The sequence below is a fragment of the Pinus tabuliformis genome, chromosome 9 (assembly GCF_031772625.1).
Source record: "Pinus tabuliformis cultivar Carrire ecotype Pingquan chromosome 9, CPIR1, whole genome shotgun sequence".
Lineage (NCBI taxonomy): Eukaryota > Viridiplantae > Streptophyta > Pinopsida > Pinales > Pinaceae > Pinus > Pinus tabuliformis.
Genome location: NC_142307.1, coordinates 1,644,692,444 through 1,644,710,917, shown reverse-complemented (window position 1 = coordinate 1,644,710,917; position 18,474 = coordinate 1,644,692,444). Strand labels below are relative to the sequence as shown.

At 36.0% G+C, this 18,474-nt stretch overlaps 1 pseudogene; it reads left to right on the top strand.

The window, feature by feature from the left end:
- Positions 1-505: 505 nt before the first annotated feature.
- Positions 506-2,063, top strand: LOC149155140 (GTP-binding nuclear protein Ran1A-like; annotated as a pseudogene).
- Positions 2,064-18,474: the final 16,411 nt, after the last annotated feature.

Here is an 18,474-nt window from a genome sequence, read left to right as displayed (position 1 = left end):
AGTAGGCATTGTGCTGCTGGACAATTGTTCAACTTATGAATAATTACAGGTAACCAAAAAATTTGGTTTCTCTGGTAGAGAACTATTTAGCAGAAAATGAAAATAGATTGCTAGTCTTTGCTTTCAGCTAGGACTAACATCCTTTGAGTTTTCTTCGATCTTCAAGACAAACTATTTCCACTGTTAAAACTTAAATAGATATAAGGTAGAGGGTAAGCCATATTTAGCTGGCCAGAGGCGAAGACTACTTTATGTAACCCAAAGTATAATCGTGAACAACTATAGCTTGTATTGAAACACTTGCATATAGGAAATGAAGCACATAAAGTTCCATCATAAGTTGCACATATACATAATCAAAATGTTTGCTATTAAATAATTTAAGAATCAATACACATTTTAGCCTAGGAGACCATGACCATATACAACAATGAGAATAGAAAAATTATTTCCCAGCTTAATATTCGACCTCAGTTTGATTTTCTTGTTTATAATGTAGGAAACCATGGGAAGAAGGCCTATACATACGGAGGAGGAGCTCAGAATGATGGCTCAAGAAGTCTGTGGTTATGTGGAAGCTTTTCTGAATAGTCTTGTTGCAAATGTTCCCAAAGTAAGACATCCATGTGGATGGGCACACAATACAACCATACAGAATCTCAGTGTTTACTTAGTCCATGATACTTGAATTGATGATTTGATGATTTGCAGGCTATAGTGCTTTGTCAAGTTGAGAAAGCCAAGGATGAAATGCTGACCCAAATTTATAGCTCAGTGAGGTAAGGTTTAATGACAAAATGTGGTTAAGGTACGCCAATAATTAGTTTGATTATTTTCCCATTTCTGTATTTTGCTAGAATGACTTTGATTTTCACTTGAAATCAGGTCTCTTGGGACTTTACGAAAGTAGTGTTTTTTGTCATCCTCTACAGGTGTAGTAGACACCTGTTGATTGGAGCACTGTACATTTGAGCTTTTGCGGTGCCTTTTCAACTTTTTGTTTAAAATGGTCCTACATGGATTTAAACTTGGATTTATAGACAGACTGTGCTATTGGTTGATTTGATCAATACTGGTTTGCTTTTCATGCTTCTATTGGCATTTTCCTCGTTGAATTGGCGATGGTTATGTATTTTTCCACTTATATTTATTTGAATTTTAATTTAGTTTGATTTTGAATTTATAGATAGACTTTGTTATTGGTTGTTTTGATCAATACTAGTTTGCTTTCCCTGTTTCTGTTGGCATTTTCCTGATTGAATTGGCGAGGGTTCCGTGTTTTTCCACTTCTATTTATTTGTTTCCTTCTTATTTACTGATTGAGATTTAGTTTTTTGCAGTATTCATGGGCAATGTGAAGTTATCATGTTTGATGTTACTGCACGATTGACTTACAACAGTGTCCCAACGTGGCACTGAGATCTTTGCAGGTATCTATTTTGTAGAGGGGTTGGATCTCTAAGTAGAAATGAAGGTTCCTTAATCGTGTGGTGGCACAACTACCTGAACCGATTAGCTAAATATCTTTGTGAATTTCAAGTTGTGTGAGACCATTCCTATTGTTCTGTGTGGAAACAAGGTTGATGTGAAGAGTAGGCGAGTGAAAGCTAAGCAAGTTACTTTTCATAGAAAGAAGAATCTTTAGTACTATGAGATATCTACAAAAAGTAACTACAACTTTGAGAAGCCATTCCTGTACTTGGCACGGAAGCTCTCAGGGTGAGCCTTTAATCTAGTTTTTGATGCTCCCTAATATGAATGCTATATTAAAAAATTTGCAATGATTCTATAATGGGTTATTTTTATAGGGATACAAACCTTCATTTTGTGGAGTCACCTGCTCTTGCTCCTCCTGAGGTTCAGATAGACCTTGCAACCCAGCAGCAGTAAGTAGAATGCTATTTTCTTATTTATTTTTGTTAACTTTAATTTAAATAATTTGTTCCATTTCTAAAAGATTGAAACTTTGGCTTACAATATTTTATGTTGTCAGGTATGAGGTAGAGCTTGTAGAAGTTGCGGCCCAACCCCTTCCAAATGACAATGATGATGCTTTTGAATAGCTTTGTTAAGATGCTTTTGCATATTTAGGGATTGGCGGATTCAATTAGTTTTGTATCATTAGAGTTTGCTCTTGAGTTTTGACATTTAATTATGATTTGTATTTGGGGCTTAGAATAGCATTATCGCATCTCTCTATATGTGATTTGGGTACTGTGTAGATGTTTTCATCAGTGGAGTTGGATAAGCTATCTTAGTTCAACTCCATTACAGAGCTATTTTTATATGCTAGGACAGTTTTTTCCGTTATATACTCTTGCACATTTTGCACAAGAACGTTTTGTACTCTTCAAATATTTCAAGAATGCTCAAGTGCCTTTCGTTGTGCACTATTGGGGGAAATGCTAGTTGCGATGATTGTTGCTTGTAATATATTATGGCTTGTTAAAACATTCTCTGAAAATTCTAGCTATGTTTGAGGATTTATTTTAACTCTGAAATTGGTTTACATAGTTGATAACTGTGGCTATCAAGCCTGCCTGGGTATTCTTGTGGGTATGTTGTCTGTCGAACACATAAAGGTATTGCCATTTCATTAATTGGGCTCTTGATTGATTTCTGCATAAAGATTCGCATTTTCTAAATCTAAAGTCATTTACATTCAACAGTCTACAGATTCTTCTTTAACTATAGTAAAACTGGGAGATGGAACACTTATCAAAGCTAAGGTAGCATCTTAAATCCAATCTTCTGACTCCCGTTTGAAGTAGTAAAACTTGGGCGTAAATTTAGTAATGAATTGAATCCCCTCTTGCTAAACAAAGGTAATATTAATAACCCATATGCACTGGTTTCTATTAGACAAGAATTTTTGTGGTGGTTTCTCTCATACATGAGTACTATTTGTAAACTTTGAATGTGAAACTACTTTGAAAGAACATTCAAAATGATTTTATTTTATTTTTTTAAAATAATTTTTTATATTGTCTCTAGAGATACAATAGTTTGAATTATGGACATATAGTCTCTATAGAGACAATATGTTTTTAATCTCACCTATTGTCTCTAAAAAGACAAAAATGTAATTGTCTCTAAAGAGACACAAATGAAGTTGTCTCTAGAGAGACAAATCAAATTGTCTCTAGAGAGACAAATTAAATTGTCTCTTAATAGACAATAATTCTTGTCTCTATTCTATATTGTCTTTATAAAGACAAATTTTTGAGACATTATATTTTGCCACCCCCACTTAGAGACAATATTTAAGACAATACACAAGTTTCTTTTTGTCTTAAGTTAAGACAATTGACTAAAATATTGTCTTAAAACCCCTACATGTAATAGTGCCATGCATTTCCTTCCACATTTCCTTCCACATCCAGTGTCTATCTTTGTATAAATCCCTCCATTTCATTTGCTTACCAAAGTCAGTGTGTCTCTCAGTGTATTTCATGTGCTTACCAAAATCAGAGTGTCATCTATATATATATATCTTCGTTCCATAAGGGTTGTTCTTCGTTTTGCATATAATTAGAAAATCAAACTGTTCAATATGTTGCGTCATCATCGTCAAATATCATCATGGCGTTTCCTACCACTGGATTCACCACCCGCCACGCTCCGGGGCAACGTCTAATCTCACAGTTTTCCAGAGAACGTTCAACCGCAATTTGGTTTGTTCTAAGAAATTACTATTGCCGAGAGCAACCGTTACAGTTGTAGGACTTCCCTTAAATATTCGACGCATAAGGTATTGTTGAAAAAATTTACCCGCAGTTATAAAGAGACTTAAAAACATAGTATTTATTCATCCAAAAAAACAGAAAGCAGAACCAAAAAAAAGTAAAACAGAGTAAGTTTGGAGCAACAAAATAATAATTTAGGATGGAATTCTAAATCATGAAAATACATTTGTGGCTTGTTCACCAAGGAAAACAAAGGTTTTGCAGTGATTTACACTTCATGCGAAATAAAAGAATAAAACACATTAATGTCGTTTTTTACCCATTCATGAAAGACTCTCGCTCTCTTTCTCTCTTGCTTGCAAAATGACTTTTACATACATATCTATCTCAACATACAATTTTACATTAATACATGACATAACAAATTTGTTGTTGTTGAGTGTGGACAATAATCGCGCACGTGTTTGTGGAGTGTGGCCAATAGACGGAAAATGAATGCTTTCTCATATCTATTTAGCAAAATACATTAAATGCCTTAAATTCTTTGCTGTGTGCAAAATACATTAAATGCCTTAAATTCTTTGTTGTGTTGTGGAATGGTTCTTGTGCTACCCCTGTTTTCTGGCTTCAATCCTTCCATCTTCCAACACAGTCAGAAGCTGCAAAAAAATACAAATATGGCTATTATTAAGGTGTTTAACGCAATGATTAAGATTAATATTTCCCACAGTTATAACTCTGATGAATAGAGGAGGGACATATACTACTACTGATACAACAATGCCACATTCAAATAACTTTAACAAAATGACACAATAGAATGGAAAAGAATTGTAGGTCTTTAATTTGAATGGTTTGAGAAGGTAACAATAAATAGATAAAAGAACATATGGGATATCCTTTAAAAAGAACTTTAGAACCCTAAAATCACACAATATCACCGAATAGAGTTGTAGCTAACAATAAATAGATAAAAGAACATATTCTCACGTCTGTTTTGACGTACCGATCGATTACGAATTAAAGCCACAATTTTTCAAACATAAAACTTATAATCCGTCCATTCTTTATGGACGCACGATGTATTTGCAGGTTCAGACATACTGCAACCACAACGATCATCTGCATAGCCATAACGATGACCACTAAATGCCTTATAGGGAAACCCCAATGCAAATCCTTCCATGATAAGGAAGTTACGTACTTTATTTCAGAAATTATTATTTTCTCCAAAACACAAAAAAGTAGAGGGAAGGAGAAATATATACAGTTAATTGGCAGAGATGTTTAATTGACTCTGATATAACCCGCCAATCTCCTCACGAATCCGGCCATCTCTTAATTTTTAAAATGTTGTATAATTGAGTGTCAGATTGCCTAATCTCTTCTGGAATCTGACTATCTATAAATTGTGAACTCAGTTACTATGGTTTGATTAAGATAGGTAAGATAGGTAGCTTTATTCCAATTACAATTGTTGGAGCAAAATAAAAATTTCCTTGTAATCTTGTTGAAACAATTTGCATTGCTGGTATAGTTATTTATCATAGTTATTTACTTATTAATTATGGGTTTGTTTATTTTTACATAAGGTTTTTATAATTTAATTTAAATATAGTTTTTTATAATTTCAATTTAATTATCAATAATTATTAGATGAATGATAGATATTTAGTTTTTATGAAATATTTTAAAATATTTTTAGCAATATATAAAAATTAATAGTTAAAAAATTTATCTAATTATTCATTTTTTATCATTATAATTAAATTGGTTTTTATAATTTAATTTTAAATATGGATTTTTATAATTTTAATTTAATTATCAATAATTATTAGATGAATGATATATATTTAGTTTTTATAAAATATTTTAAAATATTCTTAGTAATATCTAGAAATTAATAGTTAAAAATTTATCTAATATTCATTTTTTTATCATTATAATTAAATTGATTAATTAAAAAATGTCATAGATACAATTGTCATTTATATGGTATTGTTTACTATTTATATTATAACTAAAACTTATTTAAAATTAACAATTTCCATGACAAAGTGATCATAAATCTCTATATTTAAAAATATTGTTACATATTTTTAAAAAAATAGTATAAACACTTAATTTATATGTTAATTTTTTAATAAACAATAATAAAATTATAATCTAATTAATTATTATATATAAGCAAGATATATAATAAAATTATATCAAAAATTAACCGAGTACCTTGCATAAATTACTATAATATATTATTAGATTTAAAATCTAATTGAAGTTCTCTTCACATCCTGCAATAAGTTATAATCTATAAAACTCTTTAGTGACCGCTACACTACATAGAAAAATATGCCACTAATTTCATTGAAGTTGTGGTTTCATACATGAACTTTAACTGAAAACTACAAAATAGATAACTACAAAATATATTTTACGAAATTGTTATTACCCGTTCGAGAGAAATTGTTATTTACTGATTAGTTAAGATTAAAATAAACTATCCAGTTTGCAATGTTTTATAAAATAACACTCATAGCGTATGGTATTGCCTGATAACTCTATTCAAATGAAAATGAAAATGTAACAAAAAAAAATTACAATAAAGTGAGGGATCTAACATATTTTAACATATTTTATGAAGTGAGGTATGTAATAATTTTTAAAAGTCACTGGAAAAGTGTGGAGAAAAGCAATTCATATGTGATTATAAAATTGACAAAGAAATAGAGCTTCACCTTGAAATAACCGCCAATAACTATGAGCAATATGTTGAATAGTGCAATGAGGACGATGGTCAAAATCGGGTATTCCATGACTGTGGGACATTGAAATTGCAAATAGGATGGAGGATGCAATGAAAGGTAGTATTGAATCACTAATGACGTCGAGGACGACGAAGGTGTGAGGAGGAAAATGAATATATGAATGAGCATTTGTATGAACCAGCTGCTCTTACTCTTTCTTTTTTAAGGAATGAGCAAATCAAGTGTGCATTGTAATGATGGAATGGCTATAGAGAATAAAAAGGTGAATGAACCAATGAACGAATGTTTTCCACAAGGTTCATTCTAATTAACAAATGAAGAAACTGAAGGGGCATTTCCATTTGACAATGAACCAATGGATCACATGGTGAAGGATTATTAACCTGGACTGAAGAGATGAACTAACAAAATGATGAGAAATGTTAGAGAGGGAAAATGCTAGGTATTTATGGAAGAAAAACTGAGTCTAGATTTTTCCACCCTAAACGCCATTTTGTCTAAGGAGTTATCGATGTTGTGTAAAAGAAGATTTTGTGCTCCAAATAGCTAAGAGAAACAAAGATGTTAGGTAAAAAAGGATTGTGTGCTAAGTAGACTTAAAGGAAACCAAGATATTAGGAAAAACTCGAGATCTAAACTAGGTCTAAAAAAATATAATAAAAAAATAAAAATAAAAATATTTAAAAAAATAATTAATTTTTAAAAATATATTATTATATATTTACTTAAATTTTAAGTGTAAGCATTTACAAAACTAAATTCCACATAAGAAGAGTACCAACTCTCGATATTTTTGAAAGATGCACTTATAGAACTAAATTCCACATAGGAAGAGTACCAACTCGATATTTTTGAAAGATACACTGATAAATTGGAAATTCACAAAAGCATGTTTCTCTTAAAAGAAAATGAAAAATAAACATGTTTTCTGATATATTTTTAATTTATCTCATTGTATATATATATTATATGGGTTCAAAATATTTTGATACTCGTTGATTTGATTATGAATACAATTAGGATTTACAATTAAAATCTCGATGAAATAGATCTGTGTTAGATTGGATTCCTTTGTTCAGCTACTAGTTATAACGGTAGTTAAAATGAATTACTGAGTATTGGTATCTATGATATGCCATATTTGTTCTTAGCTACTAATGCAGGAAGAAGATTAGTTGTTATTCCCAGCACAATGGAGATAGGAAGAGGTGGTGGTTGTTCTTGGTTCTATATTGTTTTTTTTGTTTGTAAGAGTGAAAGACCGCGTACGCGTACTTCATAGAAATTTAGTTGAGTATAAATTTACTCTAAGATTCGTAGAAGTCGAGTCAATCTATTAGAATTTCTACCGTAGTAGAAGTATAGTGTAAGAGAACTAATGGGATTGCATGTTAAATTCCAAGTGAACTGATGTACAAAAGAGTATTTAAGAGTATAAGGCTTGCCCTGCAGTAGTAACTTGCTAATATCGTAATATTTTATTAATTCTTTAAAAAATGATTTTAGAGCACTACTGCGGGAACGAAATATCAAATCTAATTGAAAGAATTTGTTCGGGACTTCATTTAGTTTATTTATTTGGGAAATAATTTATGTGTACACATTTCTAAATCACTATTAGAAATTGAGATTTGAAATTAATAAGGATAACTTAGATGGCCCAAACATGAAATTAATAAGGATAACTTAGATGGCCCAAACAACCAAATTGTTATGTCAACCAACGAATAATGATAAGGGAGTGGTCCAAACAACCAAATTCTTATGTCAACAAATTGTTGAAATTATAATTTCAAAACTGCAGATTTTTTCCCTGCGATGCGATCCATCACAAATCGCAGATGTCACCCTTCCGACCGCTTCCTTTGTTATATGCGATGCGATCGCAAATTGCATATCGAACTTCTTTTCTTGTCAACCTGCACCTATGTTTTTCAGTATATATATATATATATATATATATATATATATATATATATATATATATAGATATAGATATGTAATCAACAACAGTCCTGTGAAGTATGTTGAAGAATCTGAGAGTTTCCCTCTTGTAATTTTTGAAATGCATAGCAATGCTCAGATAGTGAAATTAGATTCTGGAACTGAAGCATTCCTGTTGTAAATCCCTCTGAGTCGAGGAAGACTATTTTGTAAAAGTTTTTTTTATTATCTTATATGATTAATATCCTGTATCAAAACAGAGTGTTGTTCTCTGTGAAATTTCTTTTGTGTTTGAAATAAACAGAAATTTCCAACATGGTATCAGAGCTAGTCTAGGCACTCAGTGAGTCAAAAGCAGAGTTTGTTTTTCACTGTAGGAGCTGTAAGAAGCTTATCAAGCAGAGAAAGTTTTCTTTGCTTTTTATTATACAGTCAGTATCTCTTATTTACCAATACAGGTTAAGATGGCAGATGCTGGAACAAGTTTGAAAAATCCCCAACTGCCATAGTTTGATGGGAAAAATTATAGTTATTGGTCCATAACAATGAAAGCATTGTTTGCTTCTCAAGGAATCTTGGAGCTGGTTGAAACAGACTATGTTGAACCTGCAGATGCAACAATACTGGCTGCTTTGACAGTAGCAGAAAGATACCAGTTGAAGAGCGACATAAAGAAGGATGCCAAAGCCCTCTGTTTCCTCTTCCAATCAGTACATGAAAGTGTTTTTCCGTGGATTGCAGTAGCAACAAAATCCAAGGAGGCATGGGATATTCTCAAAACTTCCTACCAAGGCATGGAGAAGGTGAAGACTGCGAAGTTGCAGATGTTGAGGAGAGACTTTGAAACACTCAGCATGAAGGAATCTGATACAATAGATTCATTCTTCACTCAAGTTATTGGCTTGATAACCTAGATAAGATCTCATGGTGAGATTCTTGAAGATAGAAGGATTGTAGAGAAAATCTTGAGATGTTTACCCTCAAGGTTTGAATCTATTGTGGTAACAATAGAAGAAACAAAAGACCTCTCATAGTTCACAGTAGATGAGCTGAGTGCTTCACTTTTGTCTCATGAACACAGACTAAGTAGAGGAACAGATTCCTCATTTAAGCAAGCATTCAAGACTCAGATGTCTTTTGACCAAATAAGAGGTCGAGGTAGAGCAAATAACAGAGGTCCTGGAAGAAGCCAAAACAGAGGCAGAAATTATCCTGCTAGCACAAGCGGAATGAGCTACAATTAAAACCAAGCTGAAGGTTCAAGCAAACAGCGAGCTCATGGACAAAGGTATGACAAATCCCAAGTCCAATGTCATTATTGTAAGAAATATGGGCACTATGCCAATGAATGTAGGAAAAAACAAAGTGACATGAATAATAGTCAGAATGCTAATTTTGCAAATGAAGAAGATAAGAATCCAAAGAATATGTTGTTAACATGTAACATTGAATAAGACAAGCAAGAAGATTTTTGGTTCTTAGGCTCAGGTTGTAGTAATCACATGACTGGAAATATTGCAATGTTTGCCAATCTGGATGAAAATGTGAAATCTGAGGTAACAAAAGGGACTGATGATAAGATATCCATCAAGGGCAAGGGTAGAGTCAGTATCCGAGCAAAAAAAGGAGAACAGATGATTGTGCCAGAGGTATACTATGTACCTGGTCTGAAATGTAATCTTTTGAGCATTGGACAGCTCATTAACAAAGGTTACAATGTGTTCTTCCAAGATGATATGTGTACAATCAGAGACATACCTCCAAGTAAGAAGATCATTGCATAGGTGCAGATGACCTGCAATAGAATGTTTCCTCTCAAACTCACAGCAGATTTGAAGGAAGCTAGAACTATTGCGGCTGTAACACAAGAAGTCTTTCAGGAACAAGTGAAAGATATGAATTGGTTGTGGCACTTGAGATTTGGACATCTCAATTTCAGAGGCTTGAATCTATTGCACAGAAAGGGAATGGTAAAGGGATTGTCGTTGATTGAGAAACAAGACGGCCTTTGTGAAGGCTGCATCTTAGGCAAGCAACACAAAGAAAGCTTTCCAGCAGGAAACAGTATAAGGGCAAAAGCACCCTTGGAAATTGTTCACTCTGATGTGTGTGGACCAATGCAAATACTATCATTTTCCAGAAATAAATATGTTTTAACCTTTATTGATGATTACACCAGAAAGACATGGGTGTATTTGCTGAAACAGAAGAGTGAAGTGTTTGAGAAATTCCGCCACTTCAAAACTCTTGTTGAGAAGCAGTGTGGGCATTATATCAAAGTGCTCAGAACAGATAGAGGAGGAGAGTACATCTCCAAAGACTTTCTGCATTTTTGCAGAGAGAATGGCATACAAAAGCAGTTCACCGCAAGGTATACACCTCAGCAAAATGGTGTTGCCGAAAGGAAGAATAGGACCATTCTTGACATGGTCAGAAGTATGCTAAAAGAAAATCACTTGTCGCATGAATATTGGGCAGAAGCTGTCACTTGCGCAGTTTACATCTTGAATAGATGCCCAACCAAAGATGTCATGAACAAAATACCAGAAGAAGCATGGAGTGGTCAAAAGCAAACTGTCACTCACATGAGAGTATTCAGTTGTGTGGCATATGCACATGTACCGGATCAGCTAAGAAAGAAGCTTGACAGTAAGGGGGAGAAGTGTGTCTTTATTGGCTATTGTGATGAGTCAAAAGCATACAAACTCTATAATCCATCCACCAAGAAATTGATAGTAAGCAGAGATGTGTAGTTCATTGAAGATGAAGCTTGGGATGGAAGCTTAGAGAAGACACTGAATGTGAAGACAATTGTGTCTCATGAAGAAGAAGAGGAAGGGACAGCAGCAAATAATCCTTCCTTGGTGGCTCCTCCTCCACCACAGCAAGTACTACAAACCACACCACAAGCTGGAATTCGAACAGCCTTAAGAAGTCAAGGAGGTGCTTCTCCAAGCACACCACAGGGATCAGAAATACCCTCAAGTTCAGATGGAACTCCTAGCACACCAAGAAGACCAAGATTCAGAGATCTGAATGAGATTTATGAGAAAGGAGAGGTAAGTAACAATACCGGTCTGAATTCATTATTCGCTTTGTATTGTCATGTTGATGACCTAGTTCATTTTGAAGATGCTGTAAATGAAGATAAATGGATTGAAGCAATGAATGAAGAAATTGGTGCAATTGAGAAGAGTAAAACATGGGAGTTAATGGACCTCCCTAAAGGCAAAGATGCCATTGGAGTTAAGTGGGTCTATAAGACCAAAAGCAATGTTGAAGGCAAGATTGACAGGCACAAAGCAAGACTTGTTGTGAAAGGCTACAAGCAGCAAAAAGGCAAAGACTATGATGAAACCTTTGCACCAGTAGCAAGGATGGAAACAGTCAGAACAGTGTTATTTATTGCATCACAACACAAATGGAAGATTTATCAGATGGATGTTAAATTTGCATTCCTGAATGGAGTGTTAAAAGAAGAGGTTTATGTTGATCAACCTCCGGGCTATGAAGTTGAAGGCCAAGAGCATAAAGTTTGTAAACTGAAGAAGGCTCTTTATGGGCTGAAGCAAGCTCCAAGAGCATGGTACAACAGAATAGATGCTTATCTGATTGAGAATGGGTTTAATAAGTGTGATGGTGAACCCACACTCTACATAAAACAGAATGACGGTAAGATTATTATTGTTGTTTTATATGTAGATGATTTGATTTTTACTAGCAATGATGCTTCTCTCATTGCTGATTTTAAAGCAGTCATGAAAAGTGAATTTGAAATGACTGACTTGGGCTTCTTAAGATATTTTCTTAGAATTGAAGTAGACCAAAGTGAAAATGGTGTTTTCATTTCTCAAGATAAATATGTAGAAGCAGCGTTGAAGAGATTTAACATGCAGAACAGCAAAGCAGCTATGACTCCAACTGTAATGGGGTTGAAATTGACCAAAGAAGATAGCAGCAAGGATTTTGATCCAAAATTGTACAAGAGAATAGTTGGCAGCCTTATGTACTTAACTGCAACTAGGTCGGACATTATGCACGCTGTGAGTTTAATTTCCAGATTTATGGAAAAACCGAAAAAGACTCATTGGCAGGCAGCCAAGAGGATTCTAAGGTATGTGAATGGAACGAAGGGGTTTGATATTTTATACTCCTCTTCTGAAAGTTTCATGTTGACAGGTTACACTGACAGTGATTGGGCTGGAAGTGTTGATGATAGGAAAAGCACATCTGGATATGTGTTTCATATGGGATCGGGAGCCATCTCATGGGCTTCCAAGAAGCAACCAGTTTTATCTTTGTCGATAGCAGAGGCAGAGTATGTGGCAGCAACAGCAACAGCATGCCAACCAGTATGGCTGAGAAGAGTTCTCAGAGATTTCTGTCATGAACAAGAAAAGGGCACAACCATTTACTGTGACAATAGCTCGGCAATAGCATTGTCTAAAAATTCTGTTTTTCATAAAAGGACAAAGCACATAAACACCAAATTTCACTTCATACGTGAATTGGTTAAAAATGGTGAGATTGTTTTACAGCACTGTAGTATAGAGGATCAGCTGGCTGACATCTTGAAAAAACCATTGGGAAAGAAAAGTTTTGATCATTTCAGGAAATGCCTGGGTATGCAGAAAAACCCAGCAGTTGAAATTAAAGGGGAGTGTTGAAATTATAATTTCAAAACTGCAGATTTTTTCCCTGAGATGCGATCCATCGCAAATCACAGATGTCACCCTTCCGATCGCTTCCTCTGTTATATGCGATGCGATCGCAAATCGCATATCGCACTTATTTTCTTGTAAACCTTCACCACGTCCCTTCGATTGTTTGCGATTGCGATTTCGCGATGCGATCTGATTGCATATCGTAAATCGCATGATTCAACGGTTATGGAGGCAGTGACACATTCTTTTCTCTTCCGCCGATGCGATGGTGTGACATTGTCATAAGCCATGCATTAAATACCAAAAAATATTTTCAGCCGTGTAATAAATGAAATTTACAACGGTTGGTAAATGTAGGTAGGATATTTTCTTCTATCTTCTCATTTAGAATCAGATATGTTTTTCAATATATATATATATATATATATATATATATATATATGTAATGAACATCAGTCCTGTGAAGTATGTTGAAGAATCTGAGAGTTTCCCTCTGAGCATTCCTGTTGTAAATCCCTCTGAGTTTATCTGAGCGTTCATGTTGTAAATCCCTCTGAGTTGAGGAAGACTATTTTGTAACAATTTTTTATTATTATCTTATATGATTAAGATCCTGTATCAAAACAGAGCGTTGTTCTCTGTGAAATTTCTTTTGTGTTTGAAATAAACAGAAAATTCCAACACAAACGAATAAAAACAACACGACTTAAATCGATATTTGAAATAGATAGTGATAATGTGAACCAACGACTGTGAGCATTTAAAGGAGACCTAGTCGGTTCCATGGGCTAAAGCGTAGCTAATCCAATGCCTGTTCCTTGGTAAAATTTGGTTTTGGGATATGACTCCGGCTGAATTAGACGAGGCATTTCCTTCTGGTCATAGTGTGTCTCTATATAAATCGTTTGATTTCATATGCTTCCCAAAATCAACGCCTCTGTATATTTCATGTGCTTAGAAAAACCATAGTGTCCCTATATAGTATATACATCTCATCATTTCATGTGGTTAGCAACATTTCACCTGTAATATTTTGTGCTAGTTTAATGCAATTATGATGCTATAAAGCATTCGGTAAATAATGGGATTTAAGATTGAAATCCAGAGTAGGTCAAACTAATTAAAAATGTTTAATTTAGTGATTTTACATTTACCAATATCATCGATATAAGCAGATAAACATATATCCACCATCCACCACATTAATAACTATTACTTGTATTTGTTAAAAGCTAACTACTTCTCATTATTAATAACTATATGAATAATAATAACTATATTATTTTTTATTTATATAATTTAATTATTATAATAACAATATTTTATAGGTTAATTTAATATTGATTATTGCATAAAATTTTGTTAATATAATATATGTCACATACAATATAATAATAACATTTATTTATTATTAATAATATGTATTTATGTGTACCATTATGTTATTCTCAAAAATTATTATATATATATATATATATATATATATATATATATATATATATATATATATATATATATATATATATATATATATATATATATATATATATATATATATATATATATATATATATCTGAATTGGTCTACTCCTATATTGATACAAAAAAAAAAAATACAGAGAGGCTACAACCTCGAGATGTCTAGCCCAGAGATGTAGCATGCGCTCATTGCTAAGCCAAACACTATCCAAAAAACCTGTTGAAGACCAGCCAGAAGGGCTTCTGAGAAGATGACCAAGAAAAACACCATTATCCCGACGAAAACTGAATACTGACCCATGGAATTTCAACAACCAAAACAAGATGACTGGGCTCAGGCAAGAAACCAAAAAGGCGCTTCCCAGATCAAAAATGAAGTCAGACCAAAACATATTGCCTGAACAATGCCGCCCACACAGGGGAAACCAGCTTTTGGACTTTGGAACCAAGGACTGAACATGAGAACTGTTTAGCATATCATGGCGATAAAACAAGAGGAAAATGAGCACCTTCAAGCCACTGAAAGACAAAAACCATAGAACGCAGACCTGGTTAGGCTTCATGAGAGGTGGAGGGATGCTCTTCAATGATGCAGCAACCATAAATGTAGAGGTCTTCATCCTCAGAGGGATGACCCTCTTTGCTTGAAGAACCACCGCCAGAAGGGACGCTCGGACCAGCCTGATTATCCTTGACCTGGGTTGCAATGCATTTACTTGGACTGGGAGCCTTGCTTTGCTTGTTATCGAACTAAGTAGTGCCATGCCTGTCTTCCTCCCTCATCTCCATAAACGCCCCGGAGGTCACGACATCCTGATTAGTGGTGACCTCACTAAGCTTGATGGTGACAAAGGCTAAGAAGGAGACATTGCTGAGAATAAAGGGGAACTGAAGATGAGTTGTGTTAGGAGGAGTATTGAGAGAGTGCGCTACCAAATTGAACTTCCCACGGCCCTGTCCACGACCACTCCTATTAGCCGGATAATGGTCAGAGCGGAAGTCCGAGGAGAATGACGAGGGTTCCATCGTGGAGGAGGAGGCTTGGCGGGTAACTTGCCCCCGGGAGCTTCCCCTCTTGTAACTCATTCTCTGGCGTAGTCTTGGCATAGTGGGTAGAGCAGGAGGTTCGGAAATGACTGCAATACTGAGGATGCAGATGGGGACTAAGAGAGGCTGAGCTTTAGCACTTAGAGGGGCTGTGGGAGTGACAAAGGATGAGTTGTTATTACAAATGTAGAAATGGTGGAGAAATACCTGAAGGACTAGCAATAATTCCACCCAGTGTTCCAGAGCCCAACGGTTCCTAGGCCTGGTCCAAGAGCTCAGCTCTGCAACAGTGAAGGAATGACTCGGGCAGAGAGGCGGAGCGCAAGTGAGACTAGGAAGGGGCGACATGGTTGAAGAATGAACCGACAGATAGGGAGGGACAGGCTATGTTAATGCAGCATTAAAAACCATAAATGTGCAAGGTCGAGTGGCAGTGGTAATGAGCCACACGCCAACCCCTATGGCCGCCCACGTACCATTCGAGTAATTAAACACCCGGATCCGGGAGAAATAGATCTTGTTGCACCAGGAGAGTATAGTATCGTTGGAGTTGTATATCATTGGAACTGTTCAATGGGCCAGAGAAGAAAGGGAGCTGCTGATCAGCTCCTTGATTTTCCAGTTTATCTGCTACCTTGTTGGTTGTTTGCCGAATATACTTGAAGGTGATGCTGTGTGGAGCCCTGAACCATTCTTCAATTTGTTCTAGTCTGCTTAGGAGCCATGAGCTTGAAGTGATCTTTGCTACTGAAGAGCCTGATTGAATCCGAATGGCAGCCTCTATTAAAACATGAGAATCCCCTTCCACCTCTAGAGGGAAAAAATTGTTTATTTTTGCTATACAAATGCCCTTCCATAAGCCTTCAGGTTTGGCAGCGTTGTTGGTGTCTCTTCCAAGCGAACCATGAGATATGTGCAGAGCAGAGCCTGTAGCATCTCTGAAGATACCACCATAACCAACCGGCCCAGGATTGCCCTTAGCAGCTCCGTCAAAGTTCAGGTTGTAAGGGTGGATGGCAGGAGGGGACCAGAATTGGGGGACTCACAGCGGATGGAGGAGCTGGGCTTGGTATGAGCTAAAAAGGAGAGATCCAGGTTCCAATTGGCAAGAATGAGGCATTCCTGGGGTGAAACTGGCATATCTAAATCTTGCCAATGTCTTAGAGCTAGTGTTTCTTGAAGGTTTTGCTTGAGAAGTAGCCAAAGAGTGTTTAGGGGCCTGCTAAGATTTTTGAAGATTCTGTAATTTCTTTCCTTCCATATGATCCAATAGACAAAGCCCAGAATGAGGTTCTAGAGGGAATTGAGTAGAGGACTTTGGAAAGGATGCCAGGGCCAATTCTTGATGGTATTTAAAATATCTCCCGCACATCTGCCCGTTCTTCTATTACACTGTTGTTCTCCCCCAAAGTTGATCTGTTAATTGGCAGGTGTCCAAGAGATGCAAGATGGTCTCTATGTGAAGGTTACAATTGGGACATCTGGAAGGCCCAATGAATCCTCATTTGTGTAGATTATCCAAAGTGAGGGTCCGTTTTTTGCTTAGTAGCCAGAGGAAAGTGGAGACCTTAGGCCAAATACTTGGTTGTCGGACCTGATCCCATAGCTGATCCTTTATGCTCTGTGTGGGTTGATAGAGAAGTTGGTAAGCTTCCTTGGTAGTGAACATACCTTTGGGAGTATATCCCCATCGCACCTTGTCCTTTTGATCAAAGAGTTGAATTCTCCTGAGATTGAGATCTTGATCGATCTCTTCATAGGTTTCCTCCTGCCAGTTAGCTTGCCAGGTGTTAGTTGTTCAACAGAGATGAAAACCTTGAGGGGATTGCTGCCGCTAAAATTGATGGACATGAATTTGATCATTTTGCTGCATAGTTGCTTGCCACTTGGGTTTTTGAAAGAGAGAGGCGAGTTTGGGAAGTTGTTGCCAAGAGTCCTCCCAGAATCTTACAGTGGTACCCGAGTGGATTTCCCAAAAACTATGCGCTTGAATAAAGGCACTATGTTGCTTGGCCGCGTTTGAGATCAACGAGCCAGGGGTGGTCATGCTGATGCAGATGAGATTCTCCATTGGACTGCATGGAGCGTATTTGGCCTGCCAGATACGTGCCCATGGAGTGAGCGGTTTTGAGATCCAATTCCACCAGATGCGGGTGCCCATGGTGTTGTTGCTGTGGAGGGGATCCCTCAGACCAAGCCCACCAGCTGACTTCGAAAGACAGACCTCCATCCATTTGACCAGAGCCCATTTTCTATTATGGCCAGAGGAACCCCAAAGAAAGTTTCTTTGGTGATTACAGATATTTTTACGAACCCATTTAGTGGCAGCCATGATTGAAAATAAATACAGAGGCATGGCTTGGAGAACGGATTTGATTAGAATAAGCCTGCTTGCAATGTTAAGTGAGTGGTAAGTCCAGGAGGAGAGCCTAATTTCTAAATTGTTAAGGAGGGTTTTCCAGGAGGCATGCTTAATGGCTGAATCGAACAGGGGAGCTCCAAGACATTTCAAAGGAAGCATGGCTATCAGAAAGCCTAGAATCCTGGCTATATTTCTTTGAGTGAGAATGGGAGTATGGAAGAATAAGAGTTGGGATTTAGAGGCATTGATAGTGGTGCCAGAAGCTTCTGAGAAGAGATTGAGCAGGGACTTGAAGGTAGAGGCCTCTTAAACTGATGGATGGCCGAAAAGCATATTGTCATCGAAAAACTGTTGGTGAGAGATGGGGGGTTGACCATGCAGAGAAATGCCCTTTAAAGAGTGTGAATTGATAGCGGAATGAAGAAGGCGACTCAGTCCTTCAGCCATGAGAACAAAAAGGAACGGGGAGAGAGGATCGCCTTGACGGATACCCCGGGAAGGACGAAAGGGTAGGGAAGGAGAACCAT